The 21,902-nt window shown below is 39.0% G+C and overlaps 1 protein-coding gene across 2 annotated transcripts in view; it reads left to right on the top strand.

The window, feature by feature from the left end:
- Positions 1 to 21,902, top strand: part of LOC124160640 (REPTOR-binding partner) — a 124,887-nt gene that overhangs the window by 63,592 nt on the left and 39,393 nt on the right. The window lies entirely within an intron of this gene.

Raw genomic sequence — 21,902 nt, 5'->3', positions numbered from 1 at the left:
TTTCAGGTTTGACGAAAATGTGCGATTATAATTGAAGGAAACAATTGATCTTTGAGATTAATTAAACGATAACTTTGAGCAAGTATCAAGAATAACATTGCGCATTACCACCCATTTGGAGATTAATAATTGTTTTAGACAAATATAATCGCACATTCAAATAAAAAAGGCTCGATACCCAAGAAAAACCGTTTACATGATCAGTTTTCATGTTTCTTGCCGGCCTCGGTGGCGTAGGGGTAACGTTCTCGCCTGCCAAACAAGAGGTCGCGGGTTCGAGTCCCGCCTGGGTAGGTTTCCCCGGTTCAGGGCATGGTCGTTTGTGTACGTTTTCTTGTTACATTTGTTGAACGCCCCGGTGTAAAATGGCCAATAAGAGCATATCCGGTGGTTTGAGCATAAAATAAAATAAAAAAATAAAAACTGCGAAGTGATATGCATGAAAAAAATGTTTGCGTTGCCCTACTAGTAGCTCAGTAACTACAAAATTGCGATCCCATGTTTATGGACGAAAAATGCTTGAAACTGTCTTCCCTATCACCTCCTGAATTACTGCAGATTCCTCCTGAAACACCCTGTGCTATCATCGTCGAATCAGAAGGGGACGCGCAATCAGTTGCGTCCGTCTGCACGTTTCCGTGAACCGTCGCATTTTATCTCTATTTGTCGCGGCACGCATTTTGCTTGCTCTCGCTAAGCGTTCTCCGTGAACTCGTGCGGATTAGAAAACGGACTCGTTTCTCTCTCTCTCCCTTCAGTGCCTTCACCTGTAGGCGGTGAGCGACTTGGCAACAGCGCGGTGCCCGTAACACATTTACGTCACCCGAGCGTTATATGCAACAGCAATGCCGAGGAAGGTGTTTCCCGGGCGATTCAGCGCTAGCAATTTGCTGCACTGGTAACTTGCATAGGCTCATCCAGGTGTATGCATTTATGAGGACGCATCGCACCCCCTCAAGTGGTCGTATTCCGTCTTTTTATGTCTCTTTGTATTTACTTAAAACTTAAGCTATACTCTCGAAATTTTCTGATTACATTGAGTTGACCGTTATCTATTTTCTACTCTACCCAAGGGTTGTAACGGTACTAAAAATTTTTGAAGCGTTTTATCGAAGCATGCAATTATTAATATAATTCCTTGGCTTAGAACACCGTCAGAACGCTTTTTTTGTAAGTATGTATTTCAAAATATCCATACATGGGTCATTCCAAAAAGTATGAGGAGAGTGCTGATAATGTTTTAGCCCATCTCATGCAACATACACGCTTTAATTTATATACATTAAAAAAATTTAACAGAGACCCTCCTCCAATTTCTTAAAAATACGCCAATGGGATAACGTAGCGAAGTGGCGCAGCGAGGGGAGGTTTTGGAGGATAAACCCCCTCAACCCAAGAGCTCAGAGAAATTTTAAGTTTAATCCATTTTACTTAATTGGATTGATATTACTAATAGAATAGTGTAAGGATTGATAAAATATCCCTCAGAAAGCCGTAAAACTCACCATTTTGAACCATTTATCTTAAAATTCCGCTATTTATTAATCTCTCACCTACCACTTATCCTGGTGGGTATTCCATACCCCCACACACCCCGGTATTAGTTGCACCTAAACCCCCCCAGCTGTAATTCCTATCTGCGCCCTGACGTAGCGTGTTGCTGTTCGAAGGTCGTCAGTATTGTATTCGCTCTCTGCTGGAACTTATTTTGCGTCTCACGAGTTTTCAATAACCGTATATGTATTTGTAATTACTTATAGCCGTAATATTTAGGAATTTTTCTCATATTTTATAAAGTGGTGCAGTTTATACTGAACATGAGTGGCTAGTGTTACCTAGCAGGCCCTTCAGAGAATAGGGAACTCAAAATCCGTCGGAGGGGATGGGAGAATTCGGAATACACAAAAATGTAAAAATTTCAAATTTGAGGAAGAGTGAAGCTTTTAGTTGATATGAATCTACTCTATTTAAGATTTCATGGTGAGGACTTAAGTTGTTGAGAAGTAATGCGTCTCGGAAAAGTGCTGTGCGGTACTGTTGCGTTCTCTTTTGGTGCTCCGCAGTAACTAATTAATGAGGCCAGCTTAAGGAATCCCAACTTCAATATCACTTTTGGGGAAAATAAAAAGTTTAGCAAATTAAATGTATACCTATAATTGTCAATATGATAACTTAAGTTTTTTTTACAAATTATAGATCGCGACAAAAAAGCTGGCCGAACGGAACGATGCGACTTCGTAAATAACATTTTTCACTGCCTCTCCTATCGGAGGGTTGGTTATATGTGACTTTGAATTAAGGTTGTGAATGTCATTGCTCTCACTCTCGAATATGGAGAGTATTTTCAGGCTCTCTCTTGGAAGTCCAACATCATCATTATCACTGGTCAACAATCCTAAGATTGGTATGACGCAGCTCTCCTATCAGCTAATCTTTTCACGCCTACGCATTTCTTCTTTTTCACATACTTCTTTACCTGTTCCATATATTTTATTCGCGATCTTCCTTTTCCATTCTTGCCGTCTATTTGTCCCTCGACGATTGTCATCGTAAGCCATCACGTCTCAAGATATGACCGATTACGTCGTTTCACATCCTTATCAAGGTTTTCTCAAGGCCTATCATCTTTCCTACTCTTCTTCGGACTTCCTCTAACTTGGGTCACCGGGTGGTGATATTTTATTAATGTCTCACTCTCGGGTAAGAAGTATTTCCTTACCCAACCTGGACTTTAGTTATTCGTTTTTCATGAATGAATGGGGTGCGTTGATACTAACTAATTCTCCATCGAAAAAATGGGGCAGTACTGAAAGTTAAATTTACTTCAATTTATGGTTGCGTAAGTGTCAAGCAGGTAATACGTCAGGATATCGAGACCAAATGCGAGCGGTCGTGTTAATAATATGAAAGTAAGACAGTATTTATGATTGCTGCGTCGTGATGAGAGTCAACGTGGTGGAGTCAACGTGTCGGGGAATGGCGGATCCTTCCGCTCGTTTATATTTAGTCGGCCTGTTTTCGAAAAAGAACGACGCGCATTATTTCCCTTCTGTTACGACGCAGTTTTTTTATATCAAGCGGATCTACTTGGGGGTCCCTACCCCGGAATGATAATCACTTTCATTCGCGTGTCCTGGTTGCAAATCCGTCCGCTTCCGAATGCATGGATTCATCGTTTCATCGAGCGTTGACTTCCATTGCACTTAAGTGTCATTGACTACGAATACTTTAGTTTGGCCAGTAAATATGCAGCGACTTTCTTTTTCTATGCCTATGTTGATCAGATTTAGATGAAGGCCATTCGACCCTTAATATCATTCTAATAACCCATAGAGACGTTTATTCGTTGAAATCGTGGATAAAAATTTGGATTGAAGGTTCACATGCGTAGCGAATTGAAAGTCGGTGGCGAAATATGGAAAGGTGTTAAAGCAATTCAAAGTGAATAGACATGGTCGAATTATTAGTGTCGCTATTTCATCGAACGTTAATAACTTCATGCGAACTATACATTGAATGCAAAAAATGTATCCGTATCATAGTTTTAATTCCAATGCCATAATTCATAGTTTCCAGCTTCTGACTTGGTGGAAATTTATGATGTCACTTGAATTAATATTAATTTTATACTTATATATTCTATTCCACAAAATATAATTACCTTTCTTGTCCTGACAATGACACACGGCGTCGAAACCACGGTCAGTGTATATGAAATTGTGCGGAAATCCACCGCTTGGCCTTTCATTTTTATGGTCAAATGACACCTGCCACTTGTGCGTTTTTTCGCGCTTCTTTTGATTTCACAGATTGTTGATGATGACAAATATTTAGGTTTTGCTAAGTATTTCAGTGCTTAAAACAGTTATTTTCAAGTTTATTCCGTTATACATAGGTTACCTAAGATTTATAAAAGGTAGTGTTGGATTTGCGATAATTATTTAAAAAAAATTATTTATTGCATTGAGCCTAAATGTCTGGCCGAACTTGCACCTTGTGGTAAATCTTTTAAATCGATCAGATAACAACAATTATTATCATTGTCTTACATTTTCCCCTCCATCTTAAGAGTTTGCAGGGGGTGACGAGGTAGGCCGAATTCTCAGCTGCTAGGTCTTTTGGAATTAAATATATAGTTTTTTACTCTCCGTTGCAAGTTCCTCGTTATCTTTGGGTCTAAATATGCCGGTATCGTCCTCAGGAGCTGCCCATGGACATGTGGGCTAAAGGGACTTGCATATCTCTCGTATTTAACTCTTACCTACTCTTCCGACGTATTACGTGAACGAAAATGATCTCTTCCTTTCGTTTCGTGACTTGGAAGGTCGTGGTAATTTATTTATTTTTCTACTTTTTGGAATTTCTATGATTTCTATTTTTGTTTAAGGATTTTCCCTTAGACACAAAGTGAATGACGTTTTCTTGATAGTATCCAACATCTGTTCTTCTATTTGTACGGAATCGAATTTAAGTAAAAACAATTTAACTTAAAAATAATTAACTCTTTTAAGCTATTTTATGAAAATTCATTAATTACGTATCTACCCTTTTATGAGCGCTCATATTGCATTTCTGCGTGTGCGTGCGAATAGGGTAGTTTCCTTCATCAAAGAAAACGATAGGCATTGATTGCGATTCGTTACCCACCATTAGTGTATTCATAATACACAAATTATTTGGTTTTTGAAATACCGGTTTAGACGAATGGCAAGGGTCAAATTTTATCCTCATTTGAAAAAGGCCAGATTGGCGCCCATGCGATTCCACTCCGCGTGACATCACAGGGACCTAGTTTCTACACGAGAGGATAGGAGTTATACATCGTCTGAGGTTACCAATGCATGCATGAGGCACAGAGCTCAGGGAAACATGTCTTAATAATCACCTATTAAAACTGGCTAAGGTCGGAAAGTTTTCTTCGTTTGATAAGGTATTAATAAACCTTTTTTAAGCCAAGCGCTACCATTCAGCAAGGTACTCAGCTATCCGCTAGCATCCTGCGTCCTATCAGCGCTCAGAGCCTCGATCAAGGTCACTTCACAAGGAGAGAGGGGGAACCAGAAATGCGTCGCACGGACTTTCCTACTTACGCGTCGCATTTTTGCGCGCTTGAAATTTTTCACTTTTCATTTAATCGCGAAAAATAGATATCGTCATTTAAAAATCTAAAAGCGCGAAATACGTACTCCACGAGTAATAATCTTTCGATTTAGGCAGTAAAAAAATAATAGGAAACCACCCTATTATATGCATTACAACTTAAAAATAAATGTTTATTGTGAACGAACTGATATTAAAATAGCCCTAAAACAATAATCATGATCATAATAAGTAATGATCTCCTCATGGTACTACATGGTTTGGGATCTTTCGCATGTTTACGCTGTAACAGAATTCAAAAATTCATTCGGCTACTTTGCATGGGACTAAGATTGAAATGATGAAGTCCGAAGTGATGTGATGGATCTGATCAACTGACGACGACGATATCATGTGTTTTCATTCGGTGTATTTCGATTTGAAATTGTTATACCACTACTAATTCTCTCGAGTAAGAAATGGCGTTCGGATTTTAAGAAATTCTTTACATTAGTACCTATTTTATTTTTCTATTTCCCATTACGATGCTAAATTTGGAATTCCTATATCAGCCGCTGCCAATATTAGCTTATGGTTCTACGTAGCCTCATCGAGCGCTCTTGTACACATTTATTCTGGGACTCAAAATCAGCTGGTCGTGAGTTGTTAGGGTATGAAAGTTACTTTTTCGTCCTTTTTGGAATATTTTCGAAGGCTGCGAGTTCCTTGCCCCTTTACCTAAGGCGCGCACGTGGGAGTAGATTCAAAAACTGCGGAGTTTCGTCTGCGGCGCAGTTTGGAGATTCCGGGGTCCTCCTCCTCCCCCCCCCCCCCTACCCGCTCCAGCGCGTAATCCACCCCTCCTCCTCTCCGCCTCAACTCCACCTCTTGTTCCCGGAATGGTTTATCGCCTCGAGAAGTGTCGCTGGTGGACAAGGTTCCTTCGCACTCACAGAGTCAATCTAACAGGCGGAGAGATTGCAATTCAGACAATGCCGAATCATCCGTAAGCCTATGTCAGCAGTCACCTATGAGTAGTAGCATGCAATATTTTACATTCCACACCTCTCGTTGAATATTTTGCAAATTTAATCTTTTTGACTTTGGGCTTAAGGGTCTTTCTAATTTTTATTCTAGTCCTATCAGCTCTCTTGCGAATAAAAACTGCGGAGACATTCATGGATTCATTCTCCATGGATTTATTCTTCCCGGCCTCGCTGGCTACGGGTTAAAGTCCTTGCCTGCCAAACGAGAGGTCGCGGGTTCCAGTCCCGCCTGGGTGGTTTGCCCCTATCCTGGGTATGGTCGTTCGTAATTGTCATATTGTTGAAAACCCCGATATAAAAGGTCAATATGTACTGTTTTCGGTGGTATGGGAATAAATAAATAAAATCAGTTATGAATTCTGCTGGTTTTTCCGGGTATTCTTCCGCGTTTATCCATTTGTAGTCCTACAGATGGATAAACGCGGAAGAATACCCGGAAAAACCAGCAGAATTCATCATAATCTCCGCGGAAGCCTGCTTGAAAAATCAGTTATGTGCAGAGTTCGCCTGAGATCTCACATAATGAAAATAAAGCGTATTGATAAAGGCCGTTGCTTTGGATGTAAAGGCATGAATTTCTCGGAAAACTGATTTGATTAGATTATATGAAATGTTAAAAGTCTTAAATAAAATTTTGCTTGCATCTAGGAGCGTGGTATGCTTGTGGGTTGGGCGTTGAGTGGCTTATCGAAGTTTCGGGGGTTCCAATCTCAATTGGAGACTTTGGACACCCCGAGGAAAAATCAAAAAAAGAAAGGAACTTGACCTCCTATTTTGAATATGTGAAATTCACGCGCCTGTGGCTTAGTCCGGGGTGAGCTTTAACCTCACCCATCCACATCTACCTTGGGGTTGAATCACTGAGGTGGACTGCAATCCAAACAGTACCGAACAGTTAACATTTTCTTTGAGCATAGTACTTTTTCGCCTATTTCTTGAGAGAATTTTGCAATTTTTGATGGATGATGTTTCTATTATTATTGTTACATTGTGGTGGGTAACTGGGTTAGACTGATGCTTTGTTCAAATCTATTGTTTTTATGTATAAGTTTATCAAAGTCCTTTGTGCAAAGTGTGGGAACTTAATAGCTCTCGAGGAATTGCTGGATAAGGGTTCATTCGGGTTCGGGGAGTCTTGGAAATACCAGGTGAATAAAAACGGGACTGTTAGTAATGGAAATGTCAGGTAAAGTAAGTGATGGCCTGAGAAATATTAAAGAGAAGTAGCTAAAATGTGGGCGTTTTTTTGTGCTAGGCGGCAAGTTGTAGTGTATACTTGGCGCTACTTGAATTTATTTCTGCCACGACTAATAGTGCTGTTCTTCTTCATATCAAAATATAACTTGCTAAATATTTCCGTAAAATAATGTAAACATTCTCATTAATGGCGTGCGAAAACAGTGAGAGTCAGGTAATGGTGGACAGTAATTCTTCTCGCCCTCTCCACTCGCATTTATTCTGGGAGAATCATACGTTAGATAGGAGTAAAGATTGAAGAGCCCACCCGTATGAAGCGGAGAAAAACGCTGAACAATATAATGCGTTTTTTCTTCTTTTCATGTCCTCTATTTGTTTTAGTATAAAATCACTTTCTTGAAGTGTAGGTCTTAAAAAAATGGAAATTGATATAGATATAATTTTGGTTTACATTAAAAATAAATAACCTATAAATTAAATATAAATTTGAATTAATTGATAACAACATTTTAATTATTACACTTAATTTAATTAAGATAACAATGAAAGATGTAATGGTGAACAGTGGTGTTCAGTCGCACGCGTCGTCGCTCTTGAATTTTCGTCGTGAGTACGTATCGAGGGTAGTTATGTTTGTGATTTATTGTTAATTTGATTCGTGAAGTATTCGTGTAAGTTTCATTAAACAATTATGACTTCTTTGGCCAGAGCATGTCTTAAAAATCGGACTGGAAATCATGTAAAAGTCATGGAAATTGAAAGTGAAAATCTGGTATGAGCCTTGTCGATTGAGGTGATGAACCGCTAAAACAATATATATAATTAATTTTTGTTAATTTTCCGATGAATTTATTTCTTTTTATTATGCTATAAATGTTTAAATGGCATTGTTTTAACCCTTTATTTTGAATGTATATTAAAATTATACGTACATCAGTTTCCATTTTTTTAGGACCTACACTGAAAGACAGTGATTTTATGTTAAAAATAGAGGTCAGGAAAATAAGTTAAAATGCATTATATTATTCAGCATTTTTCTCCGCTTCATTTTGATGGGTTTTCAATCTCTACTCCTATCTAACGTTTGGTTCTCCCGGAATATATGCGAGAGGAGAGGGCTTTGTTCTGAGGCATAATTCTCGCGGTGTCGCAACGCCACTTTTCTGCGTTTTCTCTCAACCTCGACCTCCCCTTGTTGCCTTTTGAACATGAAGATTTCATTCTCTCCGCGAGAAAACGAAAGAAATAGTGTCGGTCAACGCCACGGTAATCCATGCGGAACTTCTAAGCCCCCATTTCGGTCGATCTCTTGATTTACGTATTCATGTTCCGCCCCGGAATTAGCGTAGTCAGTTGCTCAGTCGTATATTGATCTCTTCTCAACAAAGCGTTATGCAAAGTAAGTTTTTCGCTGCGCATTAGTGATGATAGAGACATGATTTGGTTTTACCGTAGACCTGGCGGTTGGAAGCCATGCATACGAGTCAGGACCTTGTGTTTAATACAAAGATTTCATCAATCGAATTGTTAAAACATCAAATTTAAATGTGTAATGAAGTATTATCTTCGCTCTAATTTCTCAAAATCACAAGTCCGTTTGTTTATTAGAATTTATATTTTAGCCATATTGCTGCGATATTGTTTGGGAAAGCATTTCCGTCGTCTGGATTTGAGACGCGAGCTATCCTTGATAATTTTTTCTGTCGATTCTGTTGTTCACTTGAATGAGATGAAGATATCATGTTACGTGTTTTATAACGAGCGATAAAATTATTTTCAGATTCCTTTCGGTGAATCATCGATTTTTCATTATCTAGTTGTAACTAACGTTTGAATTGAATCAATTTCAATTTCGCTCACCTGATGAGCGCTTATTCACGTATCGTCCAATTTTGCTTTGGCATGAACAGTTGACTTAGGTAGCTTACTTCTTATTCATGTGAGCGGCTTCCTTGATTTCCATAACATCTTATTGATTTATCATATGTAACCTCTCAGCTGATTCGGAAATATTGATTGGAGCAGTTGTCTAGTAAATGAAAACGCTGGCATGAATTTTCTCAATTAGTATTTTCGCGTATTTTCCAGTCGTTCATTTTCTCGTCGCTACATTTAAAGCGTTTGCGGGAAAATCAATTGTAATCGAAAACTATGCTCTTATACTATAATAATGTGAACAAATGTTTTCATTGGAGCAAGTTTTTCAATAGGAAACTATTTGTAAGTAAAAGCGAGAATCGATGAAACTCAGTTTATGCAATTGGGTGTCATTCCATGACTACGATGATTTGGAAGATTAAGTTAAAACTGCAGTTCAGTGTAAATTGGACAGTGTGGTACAATGTGCTCGGTGGAGCAAAATAGCTGGAGTTAAACTTCTTACACCTGCGTCGTTCCCACCTGAGGGTGTGGCAGGGTTTGGCTTCTTATCAATCCTTATTCATAATTTTAAAGCATGTTTTGTTATATTTTGGCTCTTGTGTTTACTCTACCCATTTAAATGAATCCCTTGAAACGGATTTTCGTATTCAGTTCAACTTTCATGACTTTCCAGGCCCTCAATTTATCGTTCGTTCTATGCGATGGAACTACTTTCGTAGAATGAGTGTGGTATTTAATTTGATTTTTATGAGCGTATTACTCAGCATTATCCTAGTTTCAGCTGCTCTTTCAGTTAGCAATTTCATGCATCCGGTCATTGAAAGTCGTGGAAATATGTGAGTCATTTACTGATAGCAATGAGAGTCTCTTGAATGAGGTGGTGTTATCGTAATTGGAAATAGAATTTAAAAAAAAGATTCCTTGAATCGCTACCGAACACGTGCTGTACCCCAGACATCATAGCTTTCTTTTGAATTCAGTTTTAACCATAGTGTTCTTAATAATTTTGAGACTTGCTTGTTATTACTTCTGTGTAAGCATACCAAATGAATGAATACTGTGATTCACCCATGATGTTAGAGCTTAAAAAGCGGCGATGTTATGTTGTTTATTGTCTTGAAGTTTATGCTCATTTCCTGTCACCACAGTGATAAGAATTTGCTTTGCTTTTTCGTTTGCTCTTATCACGAGAAATCACAATAGCATTCTTATCAGACTGTGCGGTCATAGCTGTTGCGGTCGTGTTAATGAGGCGAGGTCGTATTGTAAAACAGTGTTATACTTAAAGGTAATTATGAAAGTAATGATTCGCGGTGAAAAGTAATCACTAGTATCTCTTATAATCCTGAGATGCGTTGCCCCGCTCGGAAGGAGCGCGTGACGTCATAATCGTATCTGATAATGGATTAAGACGTAAGGCCTTTTTCGCCTCAAACTCGAGAAGCATGTGACGGGTCGAAAACAAAGACTTGCAGGTATTTTTGTTTTTCGAAAAAAAAAAGACTCAATCATCAATAAAAATTGTGAACCATCGGGAGAAGCCCATTGGGAAATCCAGCTTCTAAACGTAGTGAAAAAATATCTTATTTGACCTGCACCCTAATTATGTAACTGTGAGAAGGGTGAGAGCGATGTCGTTGGCAGGGGCAACGCGATTCCCACGACGGAAGGTGATAGCAGCGATTATGAAACCGTGATCGCTCTCTTTATCACGCTGCCAGCGTCATCGGCCTATCACGTTCGAAACCGATGGTGATAAGCATATGCTGACATAAAAACGAGCACTAAATGCATATACTAGGAAAAAATTATTGTTTATTTAATTTAAAAATGCCCCATAATCGATTAAAAACCAATGAAATCCTTAATTATTTCTACTGGAGTGCTCTCTTGACATTATTAGTTGTCCACGTTGTTCAATTGTTATATGCGCACGGTAGTGAACTCTATTGAGCTGCTTTATTTCCACACAACAACTTGGAAAGTACTGCTAATTGAAGTACATCCGTGATTCAAACGTCAATTACTTTATATCGCAGTTTAATTATCAACATTTGCCAAGTACGTTCTCCAACATGTCAACATCGTTAAACTCAACTGATTTGGGCGTTACTTCTTGGATCGTTGAAATGTTCATGGTGAAACAAAACTCAGAACTATTCCACAAACTTTTATTTTAACAGTCAGGTTAGTCTTGATAATGACGGTATAAACGTCGAAAGTAGTAGGCTGTTAAAATAAAAGTTTGTGGAATAGTACTGAGTTTTGTTTCACCATGAACATCGTTAAACTCCTTTTCGATTTTTTAATCATCATAAATCAACTATTAACTACTTACATTCAAATCGCTAGCGCGATTACACTTCCATTATCATTTCAACATTAATTAGTTTCAATCCAAGGTCACGACTTTTCGGCCATTCTCTACGATATAGTAAATATAATGACTGCAGCATCTCCCGGCGAGCATTAGCATAATGGATTACGTTATCACACATCTAAAAGTAATACTACACTTTTCCAATAACTTTACCATTATACGAGTACTTTATCATACTATTATCTATTGGCGAAGCGAAGTACTTAGCTTTGAATTGCATCCATTTTATGTTTTCGTTGTTTGTTATTGTTATTTCAAAGACTCCGCAGACGACGCATTCTCGGACAAAGTTGTGTCGAAGGATTTCATTGGCTCTTCAGATTTATCAATGATACCAACCTCACGCGCTCGTACCTATATGATACGCGCGATGACGGTGGCTTACATGATCGCGCGATACAGCGGAACGTGATAGGAGAACGTGATGGTCATCTATCGCCGTCGTCGCTGTCACATTTACATAATTGAGGTGCAGGAATTACTTCCTTTGTTATTTAAAATATGCATCGTTGTTATTTTGCTGTATCTTGTGACCTTTAGAGGCATTTATTTGTTGAAATCCTGGACAAAATTTGGGATTGAAGGTGCATACGCATGACAAATGTCAGTTACTGATGAAATATGGAAGGGCATGAAAGCAAGTCGAAGTGTATAGATGTGGTCGAGTTATTAGTCTCCATTTCATCGAGCGTAAAGATAACTAGAGATTTTCAGGCAACATTTCTATTTATAAATAATTTCTCTTCGTTTTAATTAATATACAACTGAATTCTTTTTCTTTTATAATTTGTTATTAGTTTAAAAAAAAAACGTTATAATAACCTTTATGCCTTTTAGTATCAAATTTATGTTCTCATATTTATTTGTAGCCCTGATGAAGATGTATAATATACCGAAACTTTGGCCAAGTTGCATTTAAATTCTTCAAGGCCTCCACTCTAAGACATTAATCAACGTTAAAAATAGGAGTCAAGAGAAAGAAAAAGCTCAAAACTATCTAGTGTACGCTAGAAATGTATCCAAACCATGTCTTATATCCCATTCCATAATACATAGTTTTTGGGTAAAGTATTCATTCAAGGGTAGGATAGCAGTTCAGCAGTTTCCTTCGCCCTTCGATGAACATTACGAAGCCTTCATGTCATGGGAAGAGCCAAGCGGAGGCGGTATGGTCGCGTATAGCGAAGTTCCTCCTTTGTTCGCATCACTTTCGCTCGAGTCCTGCTTAGCCGTCCTCCCGCACTCCCCTCATATCCTCCCATTCCGCCGTCAGCCTCAATACTCCCCCTCCACCCCCCATGCTCCCCTCCGCCCTTCCCGTGGAAAAGATGGTATGTTACGTCCTGGCTCAATCCTCGTTTCCCGGATAAGCCTCGCCGCGTCCAGCCACGCCATTCTTCGGCTGGCGAACCGTTGCTAGGGCGGTTGCAGCGGCAATCGGTATGCCTCCTATTCTCTACTCTATAATCGTGTCTCCGAGTTCCGTGCTTTGCGGAGCTAGCTTGCTTCAGCCTTGAAAGGAAAACAGTTCACTCCTTTCCGAATGCATCCGAAGGGTTTCCGAATATCGAATCCGTCAGCCGATGTGCATTTAGTCATTATTAAAATGAAAGGTAGTTGCACTTTTCACAATTATGTGGTTGCCAAGAGGGATTCATTCTGAGAGATGGATGGTCACAGTCAATATTATTTGCAACTTCGTTAGTAAAATTCTGAGTCTATGTCGCGCTGTGTTACGTGTAAGCTCAGAGAATTAAAATTTAATTTCACTGTCGCAAATGAGTGGCATATATAATTGTGGAAAAGTACAGCTACCTTTGATTTCAATGTGTCGAACTTCCACCATAACACGCCTGAATCGATGGAATCTATCTCGCCTGTAGCCCTAATATGCAGCAACCATCAGAGTAGTCTCGGTGCGTGCTTGGAGTTGGTGGGACTCCGAATCATATACCACAATCACACTCACGGGTATTCATTCTGACAATGAGAGATGGGTGAATATTAGTCCCGAGGGTAACAATCAATATTTTTTTCAGCTCTGTCGATAAAACACTCAGGTCTATGTATCATTCCGTTACATACAAACTCATCGAATGACAATTAAATTTCACTACCGCAAATAATTGGCATTATATATATTTTCTCCGTTTAACTGCTAAGTATAATATTTTTTACCTCATGTTTTAATTATTCTTTCTTACTCATAGGAATACTATATCTTTTATATTTGCATAGATATAACTTCATAATACGGTGCATAGATTAATTACATGGAATTACTATCAAATATATTTTTGAGTTTCCTGTCAATGCGGTCTACATGTTATGTTTTTACATTTCTGATTCTACGTAATTATCATCGTAAATTTAATTTTTCCCGTGAGGGACTCAGTAGACCTCGTGCATTCTAAATTAAACCGGCGCACAGTGGGCTGAAATCGAAAAAAGCTGGAAAAAACCTCAAAAATGGTTTTTTTAAGTAGGGAATTCGAAACGTTGCAAAGTTGATATCAATATATTTGTGTATATTTTGTGCAAACAGTTTTTCAGAGGTTACTATTTGAAACAAATTACATGGCCTCAAAGTTGAACAATTTCGCAAAAATTGCTGCCATCGAATTTTTTTCGAAATTGAGCATGTTAAAACTAATGCCACACCTTTTGTGGTTATTCAGTAGCAGCAAAAAATTAATATATTACTAAGTGCTTTATGGTTGTCAATTCTCTTTACCTTTCACGACTTAGTCAACGTATTTGTGGCCGATACGGTGCGAAATGGCGGACCCCATTTTTCGTCGAAATTTTGTGTTTATGCAGGATTATAAAAAAAGAATTACCATGTAGAGGGAGGAGTTTCATCTTAAAATTTGCTCACCGTTCAGACCGGATCGGATTTGCTAAGGGTGAAGGCATACATAGGTTTACAAATCAGGAATTGTCTATTACAAAGAGAGCCACAACCTCTTATTTCTGGATAAAGCTAGTGCCCCTAAAATCATTTTTTTAAATGGGGAAATAATTCCTCTGCCCCCACCTCGTTGTTGCGCCCTGGCGTGACAATAGGAAGTCCTCGAAGTGGACAGTAAGGGCAAAACTTCAGACGACCTCTGTTAGCTTACTCGACGTATCGGTCGGGATGCTGTCCTCTCTCCCATTTCTCTCTCGTAAACATTGGCCTCACTTCTCTCGACACGCGGTCGACCGCCACTTGAGCCACATTATCTCACCACTGGGCTGCAGCGGGTGAGACGCCTTCCGCGTCCCTATTTTTTTCCTCCTCCCCATCCCCCCAACCCTTTCCAAAACGCCGTTCCCCCGTCCCTTATAGAGATCCACAGATGGCCAAACCATCCCTCCCCGTCCCTATCCGACAGTCCAGCGAGAACTTGATTGCCCGACGAGTGCGTTTGGTCTGTTTTGGGATGCTTTCTCTCCGGCGGGCGTGGGTGGCTTCCGTGATATGTTAAAGATTGGTCGTCAACAGTGTAGTTCATCTACATGACCATCATCTAGTTGTCTCAGCCGAGCCGGGGGTGTGAGGACAGCCGTTGACAGCGAATGCACACCGTTAAAATTTGTGTGTGCATTGGTAGTGTTTTCATGAGATTAAAGATGCAGTTTCCAGTGTATTTCGGTGTAAAGCTGTGTTATTTAGCATAGTGAAAAAACTTGTCTATTTTCACACTTTTTCATTTATTCTTTTTCAAGGTGAACCTTGAAATTGGCATTATGTGGCGAATCATGGGTCGGTTCAAATAAAGAAATTTGGAAATAAACACATGCTTTCATTATATTAAGTTTTCATTTTAGTTTGATTTTGTTCATTTTTATTACTACTTACTCAATACTACAATTCGAAAATTGGTGTGCTGCAGCCGTCCATTTCTCCCTCCTGTGCTATTTTCTTCAGTTCCCCACTAGGAGTTAGGTCGGGGACCACTAATGCCTCTCATCAGATTGACTTTAGTGTGGATCTCTTTAAAGAAATATTGATATAAAACGTTTCTGATAAACGCATGAACATTTCGTATCGAAGCTTGAATAAATGTTGCTTTGACGAGCCACGTTTATGAATACCACTTTTTACATTGTCCATAAAATTAGGGGAGGAACAAACCTCATAATTTCTGTAGGTGCACTAACACCTTTAATCCGACTGTGTATACCCTGTTAAGACTTAGATCCGTGAACGGTCCACGACTTGTTCCTGTGACCGGTATTCGTGGAGGAGGTCGTGGACAACTCCAAACATTTCGAGACATAGTGTGGTATATTTCAAACCTTCGCTTTGATATACGGTGAAATCCTCATTATTTGCCTTTTTTGCCATTTTTGCTCTTGCATTATCCTGGTCCAGGATTTGTTCTCATTTGGACCATCTATTTGTAAAGTTGCCATGGAAAGAAAAGTAATTGGATGTCGTAGCGGTCTGCGCAGTGGCCCGCTAAAAGTCAAAAGGTCCATGGTTGGATTGCCCGTCATGGTTTTTTTCCCTGTAAAGGGTATTATGAAATTGTCTTCGCATGAGGGGGAATTATTGGAGTAGGGTGATATGATGTGTGTAAGCGGAAGATCGCGTCTCGTCCCTTCGCCGGTTGTTACGCGGCTCTGGAGGAGTCTCCTCACACTGGTAGGATCCGTCGTGATCCCCCAACCCTCCTCGTCCCCTCCCCTCAACACAACCCCCTCCCGCCTCTCTTCCCAACATGGCGGCGGAGTAGGCGGCACAAGAACGGATGCGGCGAAATATCGAGCCGACGAAAGCGGACCAATCACGGTCGGCCTTTCAAAAACTCGGCGAGAGGGAAGAGGAACTGCGTCGCACGTAATTTTAGGGTCCGCGAAGTTTTCTTCAAGCCACTAACTGCGGTGCTGAGCGAAGGAATACTGGTGCGCGTTTGTGTTTTTTTCGCGATGTTGTTATTGAAATTGCCCGACTTGCTTATTTAACCTAGTGTCGTGATGAAAATAATTTGGGATTATTGGTTGAAGAATTTATTTTTTAGCGTTTATATTTTAATGTATATTTTTTAATATTTTTATTTCTTACATTTTTTGTGTACTCGGTGTTATATAAATTTTTGTAAATCGTGGAAGTAGTCCAATGATAACCTTTACTTTCTCTTCCTTTTTTTTATTTTCTGGATTGCTGTACTTATGTAATTACTCCTGAATTGAGTGTCCACTCCTGTTACTGGATCATGAAAAGAGTGGAATTTCGAAGTCACTTTTAAAATTGAAGAGGGTTGTCGTTAATATTAGGGGAAGAAAAATTGTGAGAAATGAAATGAGGGCAAATCAATTTTTTTAAAGCTTCAATTTTTGTTAAGGAGGCTCCCGTAAATTTCCTGGAAGGGCTTATAAAACTCGGTTGGATGTAGCCTTTATTGCCCTTTATCCTCCCTTGCGTGTACTTATATTTAACAATTTGCCTACAAAGAAATATATTCATATTGATTAATCGTCTATTGATTACATATTGTCCTCCTATTTTACATAAGAATTCAATCTGGACTGCAGATTCAAACTCAAAATCCATTCGTGAGGTGGGATCTAGATATTGCCTAATTTGGTCCGTTAAGTTTGGTCATTACTTTAGTCAGCCTGGAATGATGTAAAGCGAACACCACCACCTCCGGATTGACCTAGTTCGATGCAAGGGTCTAGGGCAACTGTGGAGAGCCTCAGCCACCCTTTGGCACATAGACGCGTGCTCGTGTAAGCTCCAAAAAACGTACTTTATTTATCACAGAAGTTGTATCTTTTTAGTCATTATTGTTGGCTATTTTACTTACACTTAAACCAGTTAGTGGTGAACCACTTTAAACTCAGTTTCTTGTGAATTGTCCTCATTCATCGGTTGTATTGTCACAATTTTCCCCATTCAATGATTAAAATTAGATATTTCTTATCTAACTTGTGCCTTTTACTTTTCTTAAACGTGGTGAAATTTATCTTCCATCCTCATTAATGCGCGCTAGGCGATCTTTATTTATCTACTCGTGCGAAATTTCAGCTCATACGGCGGACGTAATGTGGTGGGAGGTATGAGACAATTTACCCAGACCATGCGCCATTTAACTTTCGCGATTTTATTGGTTTCTCGTATTAAAGATAGATGTAGAGCCGGGAACCTTCCAAGTATATGACAGTTTTATAATGGGTTTTCACAGACCAAAATAAGAGTTTTTTATTGATTTTGTTTGTGATTAATTTTAGCGATAATTTTGTAATCGAGTTAAAAAGTGCCATTCATCAATGTCAATCGTCCCTTGGAAAACTGCCAATTGAAAACCCACATCGCTAAAATCAGTTGGTCACGATTATTCTTAAGCACGTACACCTGAGTGTTATTTTTTTTATAAACAAACGTGTTATACCTGGGGTATTTTGTTGTTGTTATCTCGGATTTTTGCGACATTTCTGTTAAGGGCGTCTCTAGTGCTTATGAAGTTATCCAGGCCGTGTGGTAATCTGCCCGTGAATGGTGAGCGCGACCTGGGTGACGCTGGAAAATCGCACGAGGATCAGGTGTGAGCTTTGGCGCTCTCCTTGGCTAACCTACTTTTCCCGAGGGAGATATACCGACCGTCGCCCCCTCTCCGCGAAAGGGCGAAACTCGGCGGAACAACTGCACGGACTATTGTTTTCTCAGCTAGTGCTCTCCGTGAATTCATTTCTAAGAGACCATCTATGTTCACATAGTGTTCACATAGGCCAAAAATCGATCTGCATCAATCGGAATCCCGTTAAATCCATTTTTGCAAAAATGGTTTGAACCTGCTACGCGTCTTAAAGCTATCGTGACCTGATATTGTGTAAACCCAATCCTTCATTGTACTAAATTACGAAATAATTACTTAATTTTAATACAGATACATTAAATGCCTCACCTCGTGCGATTTTTAAAACATATTAACCCCTATTAGTGTCAATGATCCGCGATGGTTTACATGTAGATGGTTCAATAGTTTCGAGAAGCTAAGTTTACACAAATTTTAAGTCAATCGCGCTAGAATCACCGTGAGAATTTCTAAAGTTTCAAATAGCTGTTAGTTAAATCGATTGTGCGTGGAAAATTCAAATTTCGCGTATAGTTAAATGGTACTAATTTATAGAATTTTATAACTAATCTTTTGTCTTCATAAAAGCATTTGCTAGAGTTGAAACTTAACAGGGAACAAAAATGTCATGTAACTCATTGAAAAAATAGCGTATGCCGCGGTAATCGAATGCCGAACAGACCCATTACATCCTGTACTATGGATCATTGAACAAGTGGTAAAAGAATTGAGGGACCTGGGTAGCGTGATGATCCACGAATCAATTGGAAGAGCCCTGAGGTCCAGTAGCGTATCCATGGGGGGCGGGGTGCCGGGTTACTACTCCCCCACCCCATGAGCCTTTGAAAAAGACGATTTAAATACTATATTATAATAAATAATCATACAAAATGACTGTTTTTGAGTCCTAAAAATCACGTTTTCAGCATCAAAAATCCCAAAATTTTCCGGGGGCGAACCCCCATTTACCCTGGGGTGTTTTTCATACACCCCGGTAGTCACCTAAATCTCCTGTAAACCCTACTCCCATTTCAAAATCCTGGCTAAGCTACTGCTTATGTCCACGGCTCGATCCAGTGTTCAGATGGATATATTTCTCCTAAAAAATCGTGCCGCGTACGGAAAATCAAAAGGGCTTTGGTTCGATTCTTTTCCTTGGTATTTTTTTCTCCAGAAAATTCTTGTGAATATTTGTAGATACGATTCGGAACTTGCTTGATACAGGGATCTCGAGCTTCTTATCTGCGGTGCCAAATCTGTAGTGCCTGGATTTCGCAGGTCCACTACCTAATATTGGAAAAAAAATTCCAGTCAACTTTGTCGTGAAATTTATATTTTATGTCTTATTTATCATAATCGAATGCTCTTCTTCTCATGTTTAAAAAGTGGGAGTGATCCCTCTTTCTTTTAGCAAATGTGGCTTTATTGATCGGAGGTTTTTTCGGAAAAGAAGTTGCTGAAAAACTTATCTCCAGAGAGGTCTATCAGTATATAGGCAAGTCGCTGTGAATGCACGTAATTAGATGTTATATTTTATTGAACAAACATTATTTCGTCATCAAATCATTTTAAATAAGCGAAAATGTGGCGTTTTATCTATAGCCTACCTTGTTTTCGCCCGTAATTGAGCCATGAACGCATCGAAACATTTTGGTAGCTTCATGGGTGACCTTAGTTCTAAAAGGCTACGCCTATAGCGCTAATACCGATTCCATATTGTAGAGGTGCGCTATGGTTTAGCTACCGTTCACAATAACGAGCTTGACTGATAATTCTCAGACCAAAGTATTGCAGTGATAGAAGTTCTGTCCCCGCATCAATCGTGAAGTCAATTTCAGAGGATTTTTCTTTTTTCGTGTGACTCTCTAGAGATAAAACTATCATTCTTGATCCCTGTTTATTTCTCGACGCATGACTTCGCTTCGTCTATTGGTACTATTTAAGATATTGCAAACATGCTCACTCACTAGTGCGTTGTTTTACTCCATCAAATTACACAACATCTTAACTTGGCGTGAATCACCTCCATGTTAAGGTATTGTAAACAAGGCTACTGAGATTCATGGTGATTCTGTTGTTCTGTTTCCCGTTTTGTATCATGCTTGCTTCAATCCCTCGTGTTAGCGTACTAGCGGTTTCTTCGACTATTTATTAATTACGAAAGAGAAATATTAAGAAAGAGAACTTCGCAATATATATGGGAGAAAAGTGGAAGTGAAAAAAATAAAATCATTTAGCATAACGAAAGAAATTGTATATTCCCACTCTTCTTTATTTCTACCGACCCAGGTTTCGGCACAGAATGCCATTTTCAAGGTTGAAAACATGAAAATGTCGTTATGTGCCGAAACCTGGGTCGGTATAAATAAAGAAGTGTGGGAATAAAGGAGTGCCTTCATTATGTTAACTATCAAACATTTCCCCTGAATTACACCGGAAACTGTATCTTTTATTTGAAGTGGACTCATTTCTGCGCTGTGTCGAGTTTCTCTCTCATTTTTCGATTTTAATTTTTATATTCCCTCGTTTGTGATGTGTCATTGATCGCCGGATCCTTCTCTATCTTTGGCGGAGACCTGCCTCGATAAATTATTTCGCTTCACGACGTGATGAGTATGTGTCTGCTGGAGATAAAATGACAAAAGAGATTCCTTTCATAAGTCCTCAAATGGCATGCTATTCCGCGTTCTGTAATTTTTCGTAAGGGAGATTTCAATTTTATCACTATCATTATGGAAGTTTTCCGATGCTTGATGATGGTGAGGAAGAGTATTCAACTGAAGCTCCATAAATGACGCGAAATTATGTATAAAAAATGTCTGATTCAATTTAGTTAACGTTATTTCCGTTTTTAACAGTTCTAATCATAATTAAAATAATTTCGATTTATTTTAAATGTGTGCCTGGTAGTGGCTTTATCTATTGAAGGCCATGACGACTGATTATGGTTCCAATTTGGAAATTAATGTTATTTTTACAGTTAGTAAAATCCCAGGCCGGGAATTTTTTATTGTTCTTATTCCTGACTTGCCAAAGTAATAGTATTTCTTCCACTTCTAACGTTAGCGAGTTACTTCCATATGTCTCTGTAAATATAATATTTTCTTCATTAGAGATCTGCTTAGGTTTGCTCTTATAAAGATGGCATAAGAATTTATGTCTTCACATGTGCAGGTTTCTTATTCCTTGATTGATATCATCTTTTCTTTCTATTTAACCTAGTGTGAAAATGAGATATTTTTTATAAATTAACAATAGTTCCATATCCTCAACTTTCATAAATGGATGTCGATGTCGGAATAGCAGATGAAATAAAAACAAAGCTGTTAATGTAGTACGGAGACGTTCGACGAATGGGATTTGGAGGACACCCGAAAAAATGTTGCATTTGAACCCGGAAGGAAGATGACGGTGAGGCTTGCGGAGAAAAAGCTGGACTAATGGGGCATAGAAAAAATTACTTGAAAGAGGATTTTATGAAGAACTGTGGAAAGATTGGTAGGCTTAGAGATCGGAAATCGGGAGGCGTAGAGCGTCACAAGCATATATATTAAGGTGTCTTATAATGTTTTATTTTTAAGGGATAGACCCTATCGGTAAGTACTTTCTTTAAAAATAGTGTTTACGTTACTATTTCTGGACCCGTATCCTTCCGCGGCAACCAACTCATTCTTTGTAGCTGTTTTGATGACCTGACTGGATCACGTTAGTTGAATTTGGCTTATAATTAGAATTTCTCAGTGTAGCTATTCA

Source organism: Ischnura elegans, chromosome 6 (assembly GCF_921293095.1).
Source record: "Ischnura elegans chromosome 6, ioIscEleg1.1, whole genome shotgun sequence".
Taxonomy (NCBI): Eukaryota; Metazoa; Arthropoda; class Insecta; order Odonata; family Coenagrionidae; genus Ischnura; species Ischnura elegans.
This window is presented reverse-complemented; position numbering and strand designations above follow the sequence as displayed.